Below are 25938 nucleotides of genomic sequence, written 5' to 3'. Positions count from 1 at the left end.
CCCTGGGTAACAGTGTAGCTGGCAGAGAGGCAGGTCTTGCTGCAGCAGCAAGTCACCCCCAATGTGACTTTGGGATCCTTAGGGGACAGAGTTTGCCTATTCCTTGGACTGCCTGTCTTCACCTGACAACTGGAGGATTTTAGAAATGACTTCTCTCCCAACATGGTCCAACAAAATCTTCATGAAATGGACTTTGCTTTCTGACATCACACCCAAAGTGCTTCATCCTACAGGATGGGGCAAGGACAGGAAGGAAAAGAGGGGCAGATAGAAACAAGCTGGTGGAGCCTTTCCCCAGCTGTAATGAGCTCCATCTGTCTACACTAACCGCCTCATTCCCTTCTCAAAAGTATCAAAGGCCATTTTAGTATGCATCACCCTAGAGTGAGGCAACTCATTTTATGAATGGGTGTGTCCTTTTATTTCTGTTCCAAGGACAGCTTCCTGTGGAGTGGCTCTCTCTCTGGGAAGGGTGTTACCTGTGTTGTCACCCACTGGAGTTCATATCACAAAATCTTACTTATAGAGTACCAGTGAATCAATCTCAATAGTCACACTCTCCAACCTTCACTAGCTATCCCTCCTGGTGTATCTGACCTTAGCATGCGCTGATGCACCGCTTATCTGGGGTGCAGGGATAGAAGAAGAGACTGACCTTAAGTAGGACCAAATTATACGGCACAACAGCAATTTCTACAAGGTAATAAACAATCCAGTGAATACCGGAGTGTGAGCATAGCAGGAAGTTTCGTTAAATTTATTTCTACCTGCTCAACTGCTCACTACAAAAAGTTAACACCCACAATTTCTTTCCCTAGGTGTCTGATTCATGAATCAGACATCAGTGTGGCATTGATACCAGTATGTAAAAAGTCACCAACAATTGTATATGAACTCCTCTATTTGGAATAGAATTTCATATCAATTCCCTGGTAGATGTTGCACCTGAAAAGACATATATCATAGTCTCAATGTGGTATAGGCAACTTTTTCTATCTGTATTCCCTGTTTGGAGATATTGTTAAAAAAACTCATCACAGTAATGATTCTGTAAGTTGTGCAGGGATTGTGGTAACAGTCTCTAACTTGACTAGTGCATTTGTCTGCACATTAAATAATACAAACAATTGTTATGTTGTGGTTGAGGCAAATAGATTGCTAGGTAAAGGGAAAATGTTCTACTTTCAAATATGCCTTCCTGATACAATGAGCTCCCAGTCTCCTGTAGCCTGCTGTACCAATTTTCTGGATACAAAGTGTCTGCACGCTTTCTCGCACATGCTTTTGTAGCCCTTTTTGAAAAGACAGATGCTTATCATAGACAGCACTCCACAGACCGCCATCTTGGAGTGGTGTGATTAACATGGGCTATAGATTAGATCAGGGAGAATAACCATTTATTCGGTATGTCACCAGGCTTCTAAACTCATGTAAATTGGTAATTCTCTTGTGTGCCAATTTCCTCTTAATATTACGTTAACTCGGTACACTGACCATTCAGCGGTAATGCAATTAGTCGCTAAGCTTCTGTTTTTATAATTATGCGGTTAATATCGCCAGATCATGTTAGCAAACACTGCGATCCTTGTTTTTCTGTAGTCAGCGGACATACATAATTATTCTGTTACCAGGGCCCATCGATGCTCGTGCGCATTAGTTTCTTAGACATTCCGAAATTAAGTGTGGAGCGGCGGGCACCATTATTAAGGGGCACAAATTAACTGAGATGATGGGCCTCATTACGAGTTTGGAGGTAGCCATGGCGATATTAGCGCCATGGCTGCCTCCAAAATCGGGTCCGGGTCCAGGTTCCTTGAATGAGGAATTACCGGGTCATTCCAACCTTGGAGGACCCAGTAATTTCTCATTCAAAAAACCAATCCCCATTCCCATTTCAGTCCCCATAGGATTCAATGGGAATGGGGATGGAGCTAATAACGGGCCCGTTAATAACAGGCCCGTTATTAGATCCCTGGTCCCCTTGCGGGACCCGTAAAGGACATCTGGTCTGACCAGACGTTCTGAGCGGGTCTCTCAAGGGAACCTCGTAATAGGGCAGAATGGGTTTACGGGCACCGGCACCATTACCGGTGCCGGTAAACCCATTCCGCCAACCTCGTAATGAGGCCCATTGTGTCTTACAAATGGTAAGGACCCCGAGTGACAGTATTCAGGTGGTAGTTTTGTCAACTAGGTGAAAATGTAAGAATAGCTATTACTATATTCATCACCAATGCTAATGTATATCAGACTTTATGGCAAACTAGAAAGAAACATAGTGTATTTTCACCTACGGTTGTGTATATTCTAGGGTTTAATACTTGTTTTTGTGTGAATGTTGGTTTGCAGAGTGCAATGTGTAGAAGATGCTTGCTAGTTTATATGGTGTTTGTGTGGGTGATGGGAATCAGTTTGTCCTGAAAGTAAAATTAGTTTTGAGGTGGATGGCTTTGCATACAATGCAGTGTCCTTTGAAGGCAATTCTCTAGGGTACTGTGAGCCAGCGCAGGTGGATGAGAGCTGGGATGATATATGAGTGTTTGGGTAGGTGGAGGATGCGTCTTGCTGCTGCCTTTTACATGCCTTCAGGAGGCGAGGGTGCCATTGGGGAGTCTATTGAGGAGACATTATCATAGTCCAGTTTGGCCAGAACCTGTGCTCGTATTATGGTGTGAACGCTATCGGGAGGATATGTCTTATCTTATGTAGAATAGTTGCAGTTTGTATGTTATGTTGACAGCAGCTATTTGGTGTGTGTAGGAAAGGTGGGGGTCGATGGTGAAGCCAAGGGATTTGACAAGCAAGGAGAGGGATATGCGTGGGTTGTCTTTGGTGAGTTATATGATCAAAGTGTCATGTATTAGGCTTTTAATGGGGTAGAAATTAGTTTTGAAACCAAAACATTCAGCATTTAATGAAGTTGTAGAGGTAAATAAGGAAAACTGGGTGACTAGAATGTGTACAGCATTCATGTGACACCTGGTATACATACTGTCCTGTATAGATTAGCAAGAGCCAGTTTAGAACAGTAGGGTTTATATAGATAGTAACATACAAAGCTTATGCATTAACTACATGTACATATATCATTACTGTACTGCCAACACAAGGCCTCAGGTAGCAATGCATTAAATGCACCAACACATATAGAGCTTTTCAAAGCACTTAGAAAAAGCTTGCTTATTGAGATTAGATACAAATACTAATGCTTGGTTTATGGCAAAAGGCATAACAAGCCAAATCAAAGACCATCATTTAACTTTCAGTAATTGAAAGGCCCAACGGGTAATTTTTCATTTTGCTTATGCACAGTTAGGAAACCCCAGTTTTGAAAAATTCCACTCCTCTACTCTTATGAAGCAATTACTTCAAGCAGATGGAACATAAGGCTTTGTTCTAGGTGAATAAGGGTAAGACAAGGATCCCATTTTGTAGGGAAGTTTTTAATTAACGAATAAGATAGCCAATAAATAAACAAGATACTGCAACCATATCAGTGTCCGGTGAGGTAATGTAAGATTCACCAAATCGCATTTGAGATTACATTTAATTGGCTGTTAAAGAAATGATGTAATGTAAGACTCAGAAATTTGCACGCGAGATTACATTTAAAGAGCCCCAAAAACCATATACAAAGGGGCGTAAGATTAGCTTGAGAAGAGCAGCTTAAGAACAACTGAATAATGCGGCTGAAGTGCTGACCCAGACCCGTGCAGGCAGACCAAACAGAAAAAGAAGCCCAGAAGATCTTAAGATGGAAGAAGTCCAGAATATCTAAAGATGGGACAAGAATAGCTGAAAACACTCTGGCAGGATGAAACCTAGAAGATCCGACGATAGTAGAAGCATAGATGAAACACCCAAACAAAAGATGGCAGATGTATGCAACTGAAGACACGGGTATGATCAATCTTAGCCAAAATAGAATTATGTATTTAGAAGCACATATGTGCTATTCAAATTAAATTAATACATACAATTATTCAAAGAGATGCAAGGAAAGGCATACAGAAAAGCATTTTGGGGTATCCTAGTCCCCCAATCGCCTTTACCCTCCGCCCACTCCCAGCACTTGCCTGTGCTGTCTCACAGGCCTGCACTTATTGCATTGGCAGTTGACCACTGTTACCAAGTGATCTCTGCCAGGCACTTAACAGCTGCTTCCAACATACTCCCTAACACTTCCCTCCGTGGAACTCCTAGCACTTACCCCCTTCCTCATCCCTTCTCTTTCTCTCTGCACTTGAACGTTCTGAATGCTCACAAGACCTAGTAGGACTGCCTCTTTCTTTCTCTACATTGTTATCATATTTGCCATTCATTCTCATGTTCCCTCCTCGTTGCCCTGTGGGCGCTTTGAAACAAAATTTACTTGATGTATAAGCACCTTACAAATGCACAATAAAATAAAAAATAAAACATGTTTGATTGAGACGAATACACTAAGCATGATTCAGTCTGAAAACACACTTTTATGCAGCATCACATTTTTAAGTATATCATATACAAAGAGAAAGCAATGAATTTGGAGAAGTAAAATACAATAGCAACTATTGTATATTACTGTATTGTATTTTTTTGTGAAGAAAGGATTCATGAAGGGTGGATATATTTACTTAAGAAAGGGTTTTGTTTTATGTTAATTGATGCAGAGTTAACATGGCTGTCTCCAGCAGCGTGTGTCAACATTTTGCTACAGGGCATGTGGGGCAAGAGGTGGCAGCTGCCTGGATGAGATTGCCCTGCCATGCTGTGAAACAGATGTGCAGAAGATTCCCAGGCCATCAATTTGGTTCCCTGTCCTCCTCCTCTATGCCATGATTACAACCACGCAGAGGAAACCAGGGACTGTGCAGAAGGATAGTCAATAGTTGGTCTGTTACAGGAAATGGGTCACTGTCGAGGTGTGTCTGAGAACATGACCATGTTCCTGCATGCACATTGCACCAAAGCAAAGACTGAAACCTGGGGGGTACTTCGAATAGCAAAGGTCATAATGGTCCACTAGCAGCAAGGTATCATTGCTTCTGAATGAAATTGGTTCTGCTACTCTGCTGGCTGGTTTTCGATCCTGAGTACTTGCACACTGATTAATGTGTACATCTCATGCCTTGCATTCAATATTCTATGCATTTACCCTGGAATCTCTACACAATTGATCTTGAATATTGGCCTTGTATTTGCATTCCTGTGTGGCATTCCTAAAAAGATGAATCCATATTGCAAGAATTTGGCCCTTGAAGGCTGCTCTTTGGTGAATATATCTGATCAATTGTGGATTTCATGTTGCAGGGTTGGGACATATTTTGACCCTGGCCTGTGGATCTAGAATTCACTACTTCATCCATACTTTCTATGTTCTTTGCCCCTCCCCCAGTTATGGATTAAAAATATAACCTACTACCATCTAAAGCATCTAGACCATGCTAAACATAATTTCTATCTTGACATTACCATCAGGGAAAGAAGGCACCATAACTTGCTATGCTGAAAGAGTATAGGTTGGTGTATAGAGATCACATGCTAATTTTGTGTTCTTTTCTTATACAGGTAATGTTTTATACTTGATTCACCCAATCCCATTGATATTATTTAACCATTCACGCATTTCGGTGGTGGATTGACAACACCAGGATGCCCATTGTTCATTTTCAGTTCATGTCTCTAGGCAGACATGTGAATTATATCTAATAATTAAATCAGTGTACTACGAGAAATCTGAGGGTGTTCTCACAATTAACCCGCATAAGAGCCCCCCGCAGGTAACAAAGGGCAAGACTGCCAGATTCTGACCCCGGGGGTGAGTCTGCGAAGGGGTATTCCTGGGATGAGGGTCCCCCAAGAATGGAGGTGGGATGCTTGAGGGTGAGACATGGTACCCCCCCGGTTCCTAACTCCAATCTATCCTATCTCCCCTCTGCTGTCACAGGATATTGTCACACAGTTCCTACACTCAAACACTAACCTTGAGAAAGGGAAGATAAACTTAGCCGTAATATCATCTTTCTGTCATAGGGAAACCCCTAGAACTGAGACACGATAGCCCCGTTTTTCTGACAGTACCCTATGCAACCCCTCCTCTGTCTTCAGAGGATATATTAAAATACGCAATCTTCCTTCCCCCAAACATCACTTAAGTACTGTGACGAAGAAGAGGTAGTAATGAGGAGTACATACTTCCTATGAGAAAAACCATTATAGTACTGAGAAGAAGAAGATGCAAGCAGTGGCACACCTATACTCTGAATACACGTATCCCACTAATGAGTCCACGCAAGGTCACGCAATCGACATTAACCATGCACAACGGCAGCCTGTCAGGTACTGCGGACAGTATAAAAAGCACCCAAGCACTCAGTGGTTTGAACGAGTTGGGAGGAGAGCAGTGGAGCCGCATACTTGCCAACCCTACCGATTTAGGCGGTAGGATACCGCTTTTTAAGCAGTCCTACCGCCTACCGATTTTTTGACACCAAATACTGATTTTTTTTAAAAAAATTTTTTTGCCCACGCCAGCTCGGGGGCGTCTTTCAAGAGCTCCCCCGAGCTGGCATACCGGGAGAATGCACGGCATGCAGGCTTTTAATGTCAAAGGCACCCACGGCAGTGGGCTAAAGCGCCCCTCCGCCGCAGGTGCCTTTGGCAAAAGGCGCCATTAGCCCCCCACCACGCCAACTCGGGGGAGTCTTTCAAGGACTTCCCCGAGATGGCGTAGCGGGAGAAGGTGCAGGATGCAGGCTTTTAATATCAAAGGCACCCACGGCGGTGGGCTAAAAGTGCCCCTCCACCGCGGGTGCCTTTGGCCAAAGGCGCCATTAGCCCCCCACCACGCCAACTCAGGGGAGTCTTTCAAGGACTTCCCCGAGCTGGCATAGCGGGAGAAGGCGTGGCATGCAGGCTGTTAATGTCAAAGTCACCCACGGTGGTGGGCTAAAGCGCCCCTCTGCCGCGGGTGCCTTTGGCAAAAGGTGCCATTAGCCCCCACCACGCCAACTCGGGGGAGTCTTTCAAGGACTTCCCCGAGCTGGCGTAGCGGGAGAAGGCGCAGCATGCAGGCCTTTGATGTAAAAGGCGCCCACGGCGGTGGGCTAAGGGCACCCATCCGCCGCGAGTGCCTTTCACAAAAGGCACCATTAGCCCCCCACTACGTCAACTCCGGCGAGTCTTTCAAGGGCTCCCCCGAGCTGGCATGATGGCAGAAGGCGTGGTAGGCGCCTCATTGTCATTGAATGCACCCGCAGCAGCGGGCTCATTCAATGACAATGGGCTGCTGACGCGCCCCATTCCTATCATTACCTCCTCGCCTGACTATTTTTGAAACTTTAAGATTCCTACAGATTTTTGGTCACAGAATGTTGGCATGTATGGAGCCGTGGCTGTCCAGGACCAGCCGGGGAAATCCAGGATGCTGAGACGCTGAGGACTTGCATGAGGGAGCGCCCTATAACTGTGTGACGAGAAGCCTGCCATTCCAGTTGTAAGAAAAGGTCTGGAAAAGGGAGCCTGGAGGTGTGCTAATCCATTCTTATGCAAATGCCAGGTGTTCGATCCCCTGGGCCGAGTCAGAAACACAGGAGTGTCTGAGAGGCAGGTGGGAAGACCTTGACCTCAGACTACAAGGACACTCTCAGTAAAAGGTCAGAGAGGCAAGTGATGTGAAAGCCCGTTATGTTTGCGCAAGACACAATCTTATGATATGATATGATATGGCATTTGTAACACGCCTATACACAAGTGCTTCAAGGCGCGACGAGGCGGGGGGGGAACAAGGGGAGACAGACAACGATCCTACTCGGCCAGGTGTCATTCAGATCGCGCAAGGGTGGAGGGGACTGGGAAAAAGTGCAAGGGGAAGGGAGAGGGGGAAAGTGCTGTACATGGTTAGTAGAATACAAGATAAATAATAGGGCCTGCTGGTGGCAAGTGCAAGGAAAAGTGCAGGACATGGTTAGTAGAATACAAGATAAATAATAGGGCCAGCTGGTGGCAAGTGCAAGCTAAGTGCTGGGAGAAGGGGCTGTAGGATACAGAGACAGTCCCGTAGTGCAGGTAGGCAGTTGAGGGAAGAGTGACTGGGCCAAGGACAGAGATCGGAGAGTGGCCCGGTAGCAGATTCAGTCCAGGTTCAGTGTTTTTAGCAGGAGAGAGAGGGAGAGAAAGCGGAGGCAAAGAGAAAGGTTTTAAGGTGCTTCCTGAACCGGAGATGGTTCTCCTCAAGTTTCAGGGAGGCAGGAAGGCTGTTCCAAAGGGAGTCCCCAGCTGCGGAGAGAGATCTACCCCCAGCTCGTTGCTTGGAGAAGCGGCTGACCCTGAGGTAGTTGGAGGTGGATGAGCGAAGAGCTCGAGAAGGAAGATATTTCGGAAGAGAGAGTTGAAGGTATTTTGGCCCAAGGCCCCAGAAGGCCTTGTGGACAATGCAGAGGGTTTTGAACTGAATCCTCGCAGCCACTGGGAGCCAGTGTAGTGATTTCAGTCCTGGAGAGATACGGTCCTTGGGCTTGAGGCCAAGGACAAGTCTCGCAGTCCTGTTCTGGATAAGTTGCAAAGGGCGGAGAGTAGAGGCAGGAAGATTTAGATAGCGGCTGTTACAGTAGTCCAGCCTCGAGATAACCAGGGCTCTGGAGACAGTGAGCTTCTGGGGGAAGGAGAGGAAGGGAAGGATACCTCTGAGGAGGTGTAGCTGGTAGTGTGACTTCTTAGAGACGTCAGATATGTAAGGAGAGAAAGAGAGTGTGGAGTCGAAGATGACTCCAAAGTTTTTTGCTTTGCAGGTAGGCGCAGGAAGAGGGCCAAGGGAGGCCGGCCAGAGAGCTGCAGGGAAGGAGGGAGTGGGTGTGCCGATAAGTAGAATCTCAGTCTTACTGGCATTAAGGCAGAGGTCATTGGCGGCACACCATTCCTGGATAGCAGAGAGACAGTCAGAGATGAGGGAAGGGGAAGAGGAGGCTGAGGGTAGCCTGAAAATGAGCTGGGTATCATCCGCTTAGCACTGAAAGTTGGGACAGAGAGCGGCGATGCGGTGAGCAAGAAGTTCCAGATACTGGTTGAACAGACAGGGGGTTTTAACTCAACCTCATATAGTGAAAGACACGTGGGATAAAATTGACAAAAAGGATTCTGTTGATGCAAAGTTACAGAGTGGTTGTGTGCAGGAGTACATGTTATCGAAAGACTCTGTAGCTGAATCGGAAGCTCCTGTGAATAAAGGGGAGCTGTGCACAGCCCTGAAGTCTGAGCAGAATAGAGATCCAAAAATGGGGAGCTGTGTGAAAACCGAAGTGGGAGCTAAATTCCTCAAAGTAAAGGAAAAGAGACTTTCCAATAAACCAAGAACCTTGAGAAGCATTGGGGTGGCCCCAGGCAGGAGGCTGATCTAGGAGGGCCATAGAGACGCCACTACAAAGAAGAAGGAAAGTGTATTGGCAAAGCATTGGGGTGGCCCCCAGGTGGGAGACTGATCCAGGGGAGCTGTAAAGACCCAATCACAGGGACAAGAGGACGTAATTAAAATGTAAGACGTCTGGTTGCGCGAGCTGTAATGGGTGGACCGTGCGGACTGACAACTGCACCATGATCGGGGGAGCCCCAGCTGAAAGGAAGAAGCTACATGAACTGTTAAAGTTACAAACTACAAGGAACTTCGTTAAAATTACAGAGGTGCACCCTGGCAATGCAAATGTACTGCAAACTTTAATCAATCCAAATCTGAGTTACCAATTAACTGCGGAGAACCTGTGGAACTTTCTAAAACTGAGTGCCTTGAACTTGGGGAAGGCAGCTGTAGAGGAGCACCATTGTCATGCTAACTTTACTTCGAACATTTCCAGATTGTCCTGAACTAGGGGAAGGGGGTCACGGAAGGGCGCCATTGTTACATTAACTTTTACTTTGGACACTATTGAATTGACCAAATCCCATACACTCTGTATTTCTATAGAAGTGAGGGCAAGCATAGGTTTCGTCAGATACAGTATTTTGTTTTGGACAGAAAGACTAGACTTCCCTTAGATTGCTTTCCTTTAAGGAACATTCTCATCTTAGAGTTAGGGCAAGTTAGGCGTTATACCATTCTGACCATTGAGAATAAAGGTTTTCAAACTGTGTTTCACTTGTCTGTGCCATCCCTTGATACCATGCCAGTCTCAGACTACCCAGTTAGTTGAATCTGATTGTATATTTGAATTCTGATAGTTTCCTCTGATCCATGTTCGAATCACATTTTGCCACACTTGCCATCAGAACTTTCTACTTGCTGTTTGGTTTACACCCATGAAGACATTTAGGGGCCGATTCATGGAACAAAGGTGCGCCGAAAATCCATGCGCAAGCAGGCGCAAGGGAGCGCAAGCGTGTGAAACGCAGCGCACGCGCACGCGTGCGATTCAAGGAAGACGCTGCGCGTGTTTCCCGCTGTCCGTGCGCCCAATCCAGCCATGGCACATGCAGGCATACACGGTGTGCGCTATGCGCACAGCAAAAGCACACATAGCGCGGCGCTCACAACCAAAGTGGGCGGAACAGTGGGCGTAACACGGGGAATGGGGACTAACGCGTGAAAAAGAAGGCGTAACTGGGGAAGTACTGCAGGGAACTACACGGAACGCCCACACGCACGCGAACAACCCGTATTCATGGATCCGAATACGGGAAACTCGCGCACGGCAAAAGACGCACACAGGCGTCAACGCATCCCCCACACGAAGGCAGGCGGAAGTGTCCCCGCGCACAGTACAAAAGTGCGCGCAAACAACAAACACGTATATACAGCTACAATGAATGCCCCATTTGTCCCAGCACTGATCGTGGGACACCGCAGGAGGAGGAGAATAGCCAGGGCACGCATTTTCGCACCACGGACAAGCCTTTTTGGGATGCCTGACGACCAGGTCTATGGCAGGTATAGGTTTCCACCCCACATCATCCTAGACCTAGTCAGGGAGTGGGAAGATGACCTTACATCCCCCACCCTTTGCTCCCAAGCATTGAGCCCCTTGGAGAAGGTGCTCAATGTCCTGCATTTTTTGGCCACTGGGTCATTTCAGCGGACTACTGCCATAGCGGGGGGGTCTCACCGGCCACGCAGTCACGCTGCCTACACCAGGTACTGGCAATCATGACAGCGCGCCCCTCAGTCCGCAGGCACATGTACATGCCCAGAACACCCGCAGAAAGGCAGGCCATTGTCCTGGATTTTTTCAGGGTGGCACACTTCCCCAAAGTGCTCGGTGCCATAGATTGCACCCATGTGGCCCTACGTCCACCTAGGGCCACTGAGCACATCTACCGAAAACCGCAAGCACTGGCATTCCATCAATGTACAGGTGGTATGCGATGCAAAGGGAATCATCACCTCTGTCTATGCAAACTACCCTGGCTCCACCCATGACAGTTTCATATACAGAATGTCCGCCCTGAGCCGGGCCCTGGAAGCTGGGCAGCATGGCGACACATGGCTCCTAGGTGAGTACAAATGCCCTTGCACATGCATGCAAGTCACACACAGACAAATACCCAAACCCTAATAATCTCAACTATTATCACCTCCCCAGGGGACAGTGCCTACCATCTGAGCAACCACATGATGACGCCAATCCGGAACCCCACCACACCACCCCAGTTAAGATACAACGCCGCCCATATTGCAACCAGGGCCATAGTGGAGCGCACATTCGGAGTGCTCAAGTCACGTTTCCGCTCTCTTGACCGCTCTGGCGGGCAACTATTCTATGCACCACCAGTAGTGTGCAGGATCATTGTGGCAGCATGTGTCCTGCACAATGTTGCAACACGGCAGGGCGTCCCGGTGGACATGGTGGTGCCCCCACATCCCCAACCACAGGCACAGGTGCTGCCCATGGGAGGAGACAGGGCACGTGGCGAGGAAGCCCGGACCCAGCTTGTGGCCACATTTTTCACCTAAACTCCCGCCCCTGCGGAGTGCACACAGGCCTGGCACATACCAGGTGACAATCGATGATGACAAAGAGACAGTCAACTGTCACAACCCTACCACCCTGAGATAGTTGCCATGGAAGTGCCACATCGTCTGCATCCCTAGCTACTTAAACACAAGCTATCCTGTGTGACCAAAAGGCACACATATGACATATGACATGATATGGCCTATACACAAGTATTTCAAGGTGCGATGAGGCAGGGAGGGAGGAACAAGGGAAGACAGACAACGGTACTACTAGGCCAGGTGTCATTTAGATTGTGCAAGTGCAGGGGTAGGGGGAAGGGAAAAGTGCAAGGGGAAGGGGAGGGGGGGAGTGCAGTACAGGGGAAGTAGACCAAAAAACAAATACATAGGTCAGCTGGTGGCAACTGCAAAGGTAAGTGCAGACAAGTGCTGGAAAGGGGGGCTGTAGGGATAGAGAGACAGTACCGCAGTGCAGGGGTTGCCAGGGAGGCAGTGCAAGTGGAGAGTGGCTGGGCCAGGGACCGAGGTCGATGAGAGTGGCCCAGTTGCAGATCCAGTGCAGTTCCAGTGAAGAATTCCGCAAGGGAGAGGCAGAGAGAAAGCAGAAGCAAAGAGGAAGGTCTTGAGGTGCTTCCCAAACCGGAGATAGTTCCCCTCAAGTTCAAGTGAGGCAGGAAGGCTGTTCCAGAGGGAGGGCCCTGCCGCGGAGAGAGATCTACCCCCAGCTAGTTGCTCTGAGAAGCGGATGACCCTGACATGCAAGGTAGTGCATCAGAAGCAATACCCATACACCAACACAGTAACAATAAAGTACACATTGCCATGTCCAAAATGTACAGTGGCATCAGACAATGATGCCTGACCTGGAATCAGATGAAATGACAGACCAACAACCTCCCACCCAAAATAAGTCATTTCCAAATGCATTACAAGAGTTATAGACGTAACATAACAATGAATGCCTGTCTACATGCACATTGGGCATTGCAAAATCAACACTGCAGCTTCTGTGTGCTGTGTCCTACTCCTGCAACACACTGCTCAGCGCACAGCACAGTGAACAGCCATTGTGTGTGATGCACACCCTGAGCATCACATCTAAGTGACAGACCACATCAAAAAGCAAATTAGGCATGTACAGGATCCATAATTGGTCACAGAACATGTGCTGCAGGGACGCAGTGGCCACCAGAAGGCAAACAGTGTACACATGGATATGCAAGGGTGGGAGTACATGTAGTGCATCAGAGTGCAAGTGTGTGGGTCTGCAAGGACATGCACTCAACATATGCATGTGCACTCAAGTGACCATCAGTGTTCTCTACACATCACATGTGAACATTCACCATGTGTACACCCCAGCATGTCAAACCACAACTATCCCCTCGCACCTGAAAGGTAAACACAACACATGAACAGGCATTGATCAGCAGAACACAACATGTACATAGGATACCACCATTCCTATGTCAGAGTTCCCATCACACTGCAGGGCAAGGCAACTATCAACAACAACCCCCCCCCTCCCTCACAAATGACCATGACCCACTAAACAACTGCACCTGGGTCATGGAGCCTTCCACCCTCAATTCCACCTGGCCACAGGATCACCTTTACCCTTCGTCACCATCTCCCACCTTGTGTGTAAAAAGGTGCCTGCACCCTCAGAATCCACACTCATTTCCAAAATCACAAAATCCAAGCCATAAAAACAAACCAGAACACCCTCCAGTAGATGACTTGACGTAGCAGTACCTCACAAAGGCCAAGTACTACCACAAAGATGCAACAACCAAGGTAGCACAGTAAAACAATGCCACAACAGGATGTGAACCATGTGTGGTACATAAGATAGGATGATGCACCATGAACGGATGTGTACTGTCACAGGTCCCATGAACAGGCGCAGGAGTGTCATGAAACAACCACCCCTACTGTGTCCCGGGTGCCTGCAAGGTCAAACTCACACAGGCCCCTGAGACCCTGGTGGGGAAGGAGGGTCAGTGATATGCAGTCGGGACAGGTGTTGGCACACTGGATAACTGGAATGAGTGGCAGGAGAGGGGAGGAGGAATGACACATGAAAGTAGGGAATGCACGAAAATGTACTACCTGCATGAACACATACACAATCCAAACAAACTTGGACATCATTGTCATGGCCTTCTATAGTCCAGGCTTAGGAGTGGTACGAACCAACCACCCCCTCTAGGGTTCTGGCGCCTGCAAGTTTGGGGCTTACACAGGCATCCACAACCCCAGCGGGGAAAGAGGGTTAGGGAACGTTGCTTGGATAGGTACGGGAAGCAGGAACACCGGGTAGAGGGTACAGGGTTCAAAATTGCATAGGATTCTGGGTGATTAGGGGGAAAAAACATACCAAATTGAATCACACATACATCCATGCATTAGTTCACCCCCCAGCAAGCCTATGCAGAGCAGTTTGAAAGAAAAACAACAAGACACTTAGCTCTGGTTTTGAGTGCTGGCCTCCTGCCTGCGCACTCTCAGGTCTGGTTACAGGAGCACTGCAATGCTGCAAAGAGAGCCACAGTCAACAACCTGTACGTGCCAATTACACAAAAACACACCACCAAACATGCCCCATAGCAACAAACTACTCTACAAACAGACAATCTGGTGTAGATGCTTCGTACCCATATATAACATTACCCCTGTGACGGGTCATACACAGTCAATGCAGTAAGTCAGCCGCTGGTGGGTGCGTGGCAAATGGAACACCAATGTGTCACAATTCACACAACATGCAATGTTCCGTAGGTAAGCAGACAGACCCATATAGCAAGCCATGACTTCAGAGCAAGTTGCGTACCACCATGACCGAAACAAAGTTGGCAGTGCATTCATCATAAAGTACATGCAAATGAAATGCACTGCACCCGAGTATGTCCCTTGCTGTATGTCCCTGTGAGCTGCCCCTTTCATGTCTCGGAAGGCTACATGGTTGATACAAGTGCCTCGATGGACCTTGGTGTACCGGAGGGTATGTGCCACTGCCCCTGCAGGTGACCCAGACAACCTTACAATCAACAACCATCAGTGCACCAACACATCTGAGCTGCATTGTGTGCTTCAACACCAATATCTGTCCAAGCTCACCCTCAGTGCTGTGACTAAGCCTGCATGTGCAACTCGCCTGGTGCAAGCTTTGCTGTGTTGTGGCCCCCCTGTGCTGTTCACCTTGCCTGGAGTTCCTTGGAACACGTCAGCAGTTCTAGGATGTAGGTCTGCAATCCCTGTGCCTCTGCTTGTGCACACATGTGCATGTGGGCACCAACAAACGTGTCCAGAATTCTGTCGTCCAATGGGCCATGTCTGCTGGCAAAGGTGCTCTGGAGGCTCATCCCCCTGCAGAAAGGGCATGAAACACATGATTAATGCTTCAAAGTCATCTGTGTGTGTCTCTTCAGGCATCTAATTACTTGACCATGTCAGAGAGTCACAGCATAAATCACACCATCAGTCCGTCTTTCACATCCAAAGTGTGGAACACTATCTACAGCATGAATTGCAACAAGCATGTGTACAGTAAAGATAAGAAACATACTACACAATGCATAGAAATTAATGTACACATTAATCATGAAACACTCCATCTTGCAAAAGCTTAACAGTGGACAATAACACCAAAATCATCCCCACTAGGGGTGTAAACACAAGTCACACAACATCAGACATGCCACAGATATGACAGTCCAAAGCCCTTGTGTAAAGGTTTGTGACACCGAACCATCCTTGCTAGCCCATGGATAAGGGAGGCAGGAGTGGCATATGTGAGTCAAGGACCCCAAGCACCAAACACATACACAAGACAAGCCTGCAGGGCCCAGCTGGAACAGACAGTGGATGCCTTCAAAAGCCACAAAGCACTGCACCGTCACATGAAAGCACAATAGACAAGCAATTTTAAACTATATTAACTAATTAAACTAACTATGGAAAACCTCCATTACCTAATTAAACTAACTATCAAACAGAAACTTAACTAACTAAGCTAAAAGAAAAATCAAAAATGGCCACATACGACCCGGGGGGGAGGGGAGGCACCCAGGAGGGGGGAGGTACAGGGTGCTGCTCAACATCCACATGCGATGATGCTGAGCCAAAAAAAAAACCTCCATGGGCTCAACGCCTGCACAGCCCGACCTGTGGGAGATAGATGGTCGTCCGAGTCTGGCTCATCCTGGAAAGGAGGACGTGGCACAGTAGCCTGGCCACGCCTAGCCACAGCTTGCCCCTCGTCGGCAGCAAGTCTGCCGGATGGTGGAGCCTGGTTCTGTGTGGCGATGTGACGTAGGTCTGCATGCAGAACCTCACGTGATACACGTGCTTCCTCTTGCAAGGTAGCACGTGTAACACGGAGTTCCTCCTGCAAGGCCTGGCTGGACAACCGCTGCACCTCCCGGCAAGCCTGTAGCTCAGCCGAGATGGTACGCTCAAGCTGTGCAAACCTCTCCTCTGCCTGCTGCCTCTGGGACATCATAAGGACACCCAGAGTGGATCTGAGGGAAGCATACTCCTCCCTCAGGGCATCCATGTGCGCCTCTGCGTGAGCAGCAATTGCTTGACGCAGAGACGACATTTCAGCCTGGCGTGCCCTGTCTGAGGCTGCCATGCCCAGCCCGAGCGAGCGGGCCGTGGACCGTGCCGCCTGCTGCTGGAGAAGCACCTGCCTAGCAGGGGGGAGCACAGATCGGGCCACACGCTCCATGCTCTCAGCGATGTTCTCCATTGCTGTCCCCTGCCGTTCTGAATTGGCAGTCATGTCTTGCTCCCACTCAGTATACTGGGGTTGCGCGTGGCGACCGCGTTGCCGGGCTTGACCCCTGCTGGACCCAAGGACCGGGGGTCCTCGCTGTGTTGGCACCGCCCGCGGCTGCACGACTACATGCCCCCGTCGACGTGATGTCCCAGACACATCAGTGACTGGTGTGGAGGGTGACCCTGCGTCCCGATACACCACGGGCGGAGGAACCAAGACTGTCTGATCCCTCAGTGCAGGTGTTGCAGACAGAGGTGTGTCCACATCAGAATCACTCACCCCTGACACATGGACTTGATGCTCATCCAACTCAACATGGACGTCAGAGTCGTCATCAAGGCTGGACTCATAGGCAGCCAGAGACAAGATGCACTGTAGCACTAGGGGGTTTTCATGGCCTACCACCCCACGGCCCCCACTAGTGCCGGGTTGATGTAGTGGTAACAACCCTGTGTCTGGCATGACAACACCATCCTCCGCCTCCATTGCGTCATCACCTGAAAAATAGAGAGAAAAAAGGTCACTACACATGTCAGAAGCACACAACACACACACACACCGACAGCAAACGCATCAGGCAGACATGTGACACAACATATAACCTGGCATGCATGCTGGGTCAACTTTGAATTGCTTCTGTGATCGGACCTGTTGAAAGGTGGCAGTTTCCATGGAAGTGGGTCTATGCAGTGCAGAAAATGTGTACGCCACTCACTACCTACATGTACAAGGACTCCATGGTGTGTGCCAGGAAATGTGAAGGCAGTGCAATGTCAAATTCAGACATCACGTGCATTGTGCATTCAATGTGTACCATATCTAGAAGCCAAGCACCCCTCCACCCCAGTACCAAAGCAGGGATGCCTAGCATGGTATCAAAAGGCTGACCATACACCTGTGTATTGACAGGCAGTGTTGACTGGAATCAACAGCTTAATGTGATTCAAGTGACAACACTGCAAATGATGCTGGGACAGTAAGCAGGACACATGATGAAAACTCTGGATTCCGCCCATGTGTGAAGAAGACACAACAACAGTTGGACAGAGTCATTGGCCATTGAACAGGCTGAGGCCTGTGAGCCACACAGATTGTCAGACCCTAAACATGTGTGCAACGCAGGACTGAGCCACAGTTGACATGGGAAGGCTGATGAGATGTCAGGCAATGTATGTAACCAAGGACTTGTATTACAGTGATCATCCAGTCAAGGACACATAGGGGCATGCGTGCAATGCACATGGAGCATGAATGGGCACTCATGTCCCTGCGGGACATCTGACCTATGCACAGTACAAGTGAGATACCCTGCATCAAGTACTAAGGCTGTACCACACGGCATATGTTTGGAGGATTCTACGCTGGAAGTGAGCATCTACAGAGGACGCATGAACAAGAAAGTACACATTGGCAAGATTGAAGAACACCAGTGCAAAGGTGGAACTGGGGTGCAGAGTGGCGGAGGAGGGGCAAGGGAGCATGCCTACATGGAGTCCCCGCATGCAGGCAGAGGAGACATGCATGACGGAAGCATTGCATTACTTACACATCAGAACCATGTACACGTCACATGTAGCGGCAATCATGCACAACACATCCCACAAGTGAAACACACACGTCCTCAACAAACACGCATCAACACTCACTGGACTGGGCATCAAAGTCCAGCATCTCTCCCACTCCTTCGACCAATTCAGGTGGTATGAACTCTGCAACGAGTGCCTCATGCGGAGTGAGCTCTTCCTCCTCTGGTGCAGGCCCACCGCCAGTCACCAGAGTCAAGTTGTAATTAGAGGCACGCTTAGCCTTAGTGCTGCGTTTGATGTCATTCCAACGCTTTTTGCACTCTTGCGCCGTGCGCACCTCATGGCCGAATGAACTGACATGTTCCGCAACATGCTTCCAGTGGGTGTCACGTTGGGCAGCCGTAGTCTGACTATTGGCACCCGCTAGCATGTCACGGCTGTGGCCCCGCACGTAGTCCATGAGGAAGTCCAGTTCCTGCTTACAGAAAGGCTTCTTCCTCGACGTGCAGGAGGTCGTGGCTGTGTGTGGGGTCCCAGCCTGTGCTGCAGGTGCAACCTTCCTCCTCTTGGACTGTGGCACAGACCCTGGCTGGCTAATGCCGCCCTGACCAGTATGGCCAGTGGGTTTGGTGGATTGAGCCAAGGGAGTGGCAGGTGGAGGGATGACCAAAGGCCTGACTTGTGTCAGTGGCAGCTGGGTGCCCACTAATGGACCCTGCGCAGCAACATCAGCTGTGGCAGTGTCATTGACCACAACGGTCCTGGTTGGCAGACTCACAACCGGGGTTCTGTTGGGTGCATCTACCCCTGCACTTGCCAACACCCGGCTGTTCGGGGCAGCAGATGACATGACTGCCCCAGGGACACGTGTCTTGGTCTGAGCAGCCCGGCCTGCCCCTATGGATTCCCCCCTGGCCTGTTGGAGATCTACCAAGGGCTCTTCAAGTGCCAACGCAGCCTGCGCTGGCAGACCCCAAGCCTGGGTGGCGGTGTCCACAGCTGCACCTGCAGCTACCACTACCCTTGGGCCCGTGGCAGTCGATGGAACAGACTGACGGGTCACACGGGCACCAGTGCCAGATGCAGAAGCTGCATCCCCCGGAACCACAGGGGGTGGTGGCATGACTGCACCGACACATGGCACAACATTGTGCTCAAGTGGCACACCCTTGCCTCTTCCCCCTCTGTGGCTGCCCTGGACACCCTGGAGTCCCCCTACTCCCTGGTCACCATGGCCATGTTCCCGACCACGCCCGCCACGAGGAGTACGCCCAGCTGAGGCACCCCTCACCTTTGGTGGCCTCCCAACCATGTCACAGATGTAGTAGTGCCGGCACAGATGGAGTGGTGCCAATGGGAGGTGTACACCACAATTGACCTGGGCAATTGGGGTGAAGGGGGTGGGAAGCAAGATGTTAACAGCCCCCCTGCACCTGCAAGGCTGTATGTGACCCCGGTGATGTAGTGACGGGTCACGCAACGCTCAGGCACCCCAAAACTGCAGTAAAACCGTGCACGCAACCCTGCAGCCTACGTGCGTGGATTCAACCTCCCGCAGTACGCGGTGGCACCCAGTAACACGAATAACGCGTATGCGTGGGACACGCAGGCTACTATGACATCGAAAATGGGTGCGATACACAGGGGCACCCGCAGTGGGAAAAAGAGTGTGTGCGACTCACCGTCTGACTAGCGCGATGCAGAAAAACACGCGTAGCCAATACCCCAGTCAAAAGAAGAGATACGTCCTTGATAGCTGTGAAGTTGTGATGGCGCGCGAAACAACACGAAGCAGCAACACACGTCGGTCTCCACGAAAGGCACGTACAGCGAACTGCTGGGCCCGCTCACCTTTAACCCGTGCTGAGGGAAACGCACGCGCGCGTCACGTCACTTACGCGCATGGGCCCTTTCCTCGTATTACACGCTGACGTGCCGAATTTTCACGTGCCAAATCACTCCGTATCAAGCTGCCCATGCGTAAGCACATGGAAGACCAAGCTCCTGCCCAGAAGGCCGAACTACTGCCCCCCAGAGCCCCGAGCACGCTCCCACCTGCCATCTGCTGCTGCCTGACTGCCTGCTGCCCACGTGCCCTGCCATTTGCTGCCTGCACATCAGCCAGGGGTGCTGTTGCTGTGACCACCCCTGCTGGAACCGAAGACTCCCGACTGGGATTCCATCGCTCCACAGCCCAGCCCCAGGACCCAGTTTCCCACCCACTCCTGCCTCTGGGGTTGTCATGTCGGGCACTGCAACATCTGGCACCACTGACAACCCCCGGCCGGAGAGGCAGAGGGGCACCAGCTTCAGTGCCAGGGAAGTTGGTGTCCTGGTGAAGCAAGTCCTGGGGCAATATGATGCCCTCTTCGGAAGTTCCCGCGCCGACAAGGAAGGACGGACTCGGATCTGGACTGACATCGTGACTGCCATCAACGCGGAGGGGGTGGCAGTCCGCGACTTCCAACATGTCAAGAAGCGCTGGGAGGACTTCAGGTCCAGGACCCTGAACAAGGCCCGGCGCCTCTTGAAGGCAGCGGATGCCAAGGGGCGCCGGGGCCACTTGTCGGAAGATCAGATGAGGGTCTTGGAACGCATATCCCCAGCGCTCCACGTCCAGGTCCTTGAGAGGCAGACCCGTCTGGAGTCGAGCGGTAAGTGTACATGCATCCTGATTGTGAGCTGTCCGTGTGGTGATGTTTCAGTAGTGTGCAGGTTGCACATCTGTTTGTATGGGGTGAGTATGGGTGGGGGTGTACAGGGCCGTGAGGCTAACACATGCGAGGGCTGTAATGTGTGAGACATGGATGGTGCTTGTGTGTGTAGGCTTGCATGCCAAATGCAGTTGTGTGGGCACACATGTTTGGATGAATGTGTATGTAAGTAGACATGTTTGTGATGTCACGCATGTATGTTGTTTTCAGCTGCATGTATCAGCACTGTGTACATGTGCATTTGTGTGTATTTGACAAGGGTGCAACAGTGATGCAACATGGATGCATGTGACAGCGGGATGTGGAAGCCTGATTGGCAGATGTGACATGGATGCCCATCTGAACATTGCGACACTTGGCAGAGGTGTACACATGCATGCAAGTGTGGTGGTGTTTGTACATGTGTGGTGCACTTCCTGTGTTGCATGTGTCTGGCTCAGCTTTGTCTGCTCATGCTGTTGTATGTGTATGGATGGTGCTGGCAGTTGCGATATGGCTGTGGTATGGCTCATGTGTGCGAGTTGAAATGACATGTGTGTTGGGGATTGTGATGGCATGTCTGGGGTTTGCCAATGCCACTCATGTACAACTGTCATGTGTGTATGTGTCCATTGTACAGTGCCCTGATGCCTGTGTTTTATTTCTCCCTGTCTGCAGCATCAACTGATGAAGAGGGCGGAGAAGGTGCTGTGGAGCACAGCGGCGGGGATCCCACCGCCAGCCAGAGACGCAAGGCCCGGCTCCCCTCCCATTTTGTCATCTCGTCGGGGAGTGAGGAGTCCGGTGCCGCGTCCCAGGCCGCAGCTGCCGGGGGGAGGTCCAAGAGGCGGAGGTTGGAGTTGGACTCCTCGGCAGCAGAAGGTGTAGCTGGGACCCCACAGGGCCCAACGGGGGAAGATGGCACAGAGTCATCCAGGTGGGTGGGGGTTTGGTGGAGGAGGAGGCCGTGCAAGCAACAGAGACGGGGTCTGGAGGTGGGGATCCCACTGGTGCTAGTGGTGCAGTGCAGGACCAGGGACAGGAGGCAGCAGAGGCCGCCGCGGAGGTGCCTGTGTGCAATCCTGTCCCTGATCCTGTCCCTGCATCATCTTGTACCAGCAGGGATGCCTACGTCCAGACCCGTTTTCAGGCAGGGGATGAGCGAACGACAACTGGCCTTCCTCTGCCTGCGGACGTGGCTATCCGATTCCGGGTTGAGTCTGTCCTGACTGGTGTGGCGTTGCGTCAACGGGCCATGCGAGGTGACCAGCAGTCTTTTCATGAGGAGACTGCATGTCATCTCGAATGGCTCGTTGACCACGTCAGCCTACTGGGACAGGTCACCCAGGCCGGATTCCTCCGTTTGATGGGGCTTGCTACGACCCCCTTTTCAACTGAACCCCCTAGGCGCCAGTCTTCGTCCGTGCCATCTTCCCACCCATCAGTGACCTGGGTGCCCTGTGGAGCTGCCTCTGATGGTGCGGCCAGGCTGGTGGAGGAGGCATCCCTGCCACAGTCGAGAGTCGGACGTCCAGCAGGGGTGGCCACATCAACGACTGCACCACAGCCGGCGGAGGATGTGCAGGCAGCAGGAGGCAGTGCACGGGCAGAGACACAGCAGCAGCAGCAACGTGGTGGGAGCCATGAAGGCTCGGTGCCTTCAACATCGGAGGGGCAGGCATCGGCCGGAGGGCAGGAGGACCCAGGACAGAGAGTGTCTTCCGTGTGGCAGCGGTTGGGCCACGCCATAGATGCGGAGCGGCAGCGGGCGGAAGAGGCACGGCTCACAATGGTCAGGGCGGAGAACTCCATGCGGAGGGCCCTGAGGCGGGCCGAGTGCCTCGAGGCAATCCGCAGGGGGTTGGAGGTGGACACGTCGACGGCCCTGCGGACCCTCAGGGCCATGGAGGAGGACCGCCTCTGGGACATTGAGCAGGAGTTCAATGATGCCCTGGCCCGGGACATCCAAAAGTGAGCCGTCAGACTAGCCCGCTGCCCTTGTACATAGTTATGTAGTTAGTGTTAGGTTTCCTTTGTTTTTGGATTTATTTTGGACCTTTTGGACATTGGCCACATTTTTGTATATAGTTTATTTTATTAGTTAGTGTTGTTAGATAGGTTTTGTTTCTTTTGTTGGGATAATGGACCCTGGCTTGTTCGTCTGTACATAGTTCACTGTTGGATTTTCTTTTTCTTTCACAATTTACCCATGGAACAATGGCTTTCAATTATTATTTCCCATTGGATTTTCTTTTGTGGACTGTGACTTTGGACACCATTCCTTTGGATTATGATTTTTGGTTTTGCTTTTTTTCACGGACATGCTTCTTTTCATTTTTGTACATTCCCATTTCTGTTTCTTTATTTTTGAATCTATTTATGTTTCCTTTAATACATATTTTTTGATCGAACTTCAATGTGTAGTATCATCTCACTGGTTTCATGCATATCATGATATGGGTTTTGAGATTCACTGACACCCATTGGGTGTATGTGGGGGACATGTGTTTGTTTCGAAACTTGCAATTGGTGTTCTGTCATGTAATTGCCATTTCTGAGTGGGTGGATGCAATACTCGGGTGGTTGTTTTGCATTTGGAGGCTGACCATAGGGACCAGGGATCTAGATTGTGATGACATGTTGGCTGGGGAACATGAGTTGGGGCCTGCTGGCAGGTGCCCCACAGTGCTGGGGGGTGGGAGTGGTGGGAGACATGAGTTGGACATGGGTGGGGGCCTTCTGGCAGGTGCCCCTGCACTGCTGGGGGGTGGGGGTGGTGGGGAACATGAGTTGGACATGGGTGGGGGCCTGCTGGCAGGTGCCCCACAGTGCTGGGGGGTGGGGGTGGTGGGGAACATGAGTTGGACATGGGTGGGGGCCTGGTGGAGGCTGCCCCTGCACTGCTGGGGGGTGGGGGTGGTGGGAGACATGGGTGGGGGCCTGGTGGAGGGTGCCCCTGCACTGCTGGGGGGTGGGGGTGGTGGGGAACATGAGCTGGACATGGGTGGGGGCCTGCTGGCAGGTGCCCCACAGTGTTGGGGGGTGGGGGTGGTGGGGAACAGGAGTTGGACATGGGTGGGGGCATGGTGGAGGCTGCCCCTGCACGGCTGGAGGGTGGGGGTGGTGGGAGACATGGATGGGGGCCTGGTGGAGGGTGCCCCTGGATGCTGGGGGGTGGGGGCGGTGGGAGACATGGGTGGGGGCCTGGTGGAGGGTGCCCCTGGATGCTGGGTGGTGGGGGTTATGGGAGACGTGGGTGGGGGCCTGGTGGAGGCTGCCCCTGCACTGCTGGGGGGTGGGGGTGGTGGGGAACATGAGTTGGACATGGGTGGGGGCCTGGTGGAGGCTGCCCCTGGATGCTGGGGGGTGGGGGTGGTGGGAGACATGGGTGGGGGCCTGGTGGAGGGTGCCCCTGCACTGCTGGGGGATGGGGGTTATGGGAGACATGGGTGGGGGTCTGCTGGCAGGTGCCCCTGCACTGCTTGGGGGTGGGGGAGGTGGGGAACATGAGTTGGACATGGGTGGGGGCCTGGTGGAGGCTGCCCCTGCACTGCTGGGGGTGGGGGTGGTGGGGAACATGAGTTGGACATGGGTGGGGGCCTGCTGGCAGGTGCCCCACAGTGCTGGGGGGTGGGGGTGGTGGGAGACATGGGTGTGGGCCTTGTGGAGGCTGCCCCTGGTGGGTGGGGGTGCAGGGGGACATGCGTTGGTGGGCAGTAGTGCAAGTTGACATGTGGGTTGGCTGGGGGGCATGGCCATGGTGGATGGGGTGCCTGCAGGACATGTGCAGGGTAGGCCCCTGTGGTGTGAGCCACCTGCAGGGGCCGTGGAGGGTGTAGAGGGAACACCTGGGAGGACCCACACGTGCAATTCACGTGTGGTGCTCCCCGCGCACCCCTGTAATACACGTACCCTGATGGAATCGCGTGTGATACTTTCCGCGCACCCCTGATATACACGTACCCTGCTGATATCGCGTGTGAAACTTCCCGCGCAACCCGAAATACACGTAGCCAGGACATTCGCGTGTGGAACTTCCCGCGCACCCCTGATATACATGTACCCTGCTGACTTTGCGTGTCAAACTTCCCACGCACCCCAAGATACACGTAGCCAGGAGATTCGCGTGTGTAACTTCCCGCGCACCCCTGATATACATGTACCCTGCTGACTTCGCATGTGAAACTTCCCACATACCCCAAGATACATGTAGCCAGGAGATTCGTGTGTGTAACTTCCCGCGCACCCCGAAATACACATAGCCAGGACATTCGCGTGTGGAACTTCCCGCGCACCCCTGGAATGCACGTACCCTGCTGATATCGCGTGTGAAACTTCCCGCGCACCCCAAAATACACGTAGCCTGAACATTCGCGTGTGGAACTTCCTGCGCACTCCTGGAATACACGTACCCTGCTGATATCGTGTGTGAAACTTCCCACGCACCCCAAGATACACGTAGCCAGGAGATTCGCGTGTGTAACTTCCCGCGCACCCCGAAATACACGTAGCCAGGAGATTCGCGTGTGGAACTTCCCGCGCACCCCGAAATACACGTAGCCAGGACATTTGCGTGTGGAACATCCTGCGCACCCCTGGAATACACGTACCCTGCTGATATCGCGTGTGATACTTCCCACGCACCCCAAAATACACATAGCCTGCACATTCGCGTGTGGAACTTCCCGCGCACCCCTGGAATACACGTACCCTGCTGATATTGCATGTGAAACTTCCCGCGCACCCCGAAATACACGTAGCCAGGACATTTGTGTGTGGAACTTCCCGCGCACCCCTGATATACACGTACCCTGCTGAATTCACGTGTGAACATTCCCGCGCACCCCTGATGTACACGTACCCTGATGGAATCGCGTGTGGAACTTCAAGCGCACCCCTGAAATACACGTACCCAGCTGAAATGACGTGAGGTGCTTCCCGCGCACCCCAGTGGTACACGTAGCCCGCTTGCCGTGCTGGTACAGGGTTGGCGCAGCCCTTTGCGCTGGATTG

This window comes from Ambystoma mexicanum, chromosome 9 (genome assembly GCF_040938575.1).
Source record: "Ambystoma mexicanum isolate Mex_15411 chromosome 9, UKY_AmexF1_1, whole genome shotgun sequence".
NCBI classification, from domain to species: Eukaryota; Metazoa; Chordata; class Amphibia; order Caudata; family Ambystomatidae; genus Ambystoma; species Ambystoma mexicanum.
Note: the sequence above shows the minus strand (reverse complement) of the source record.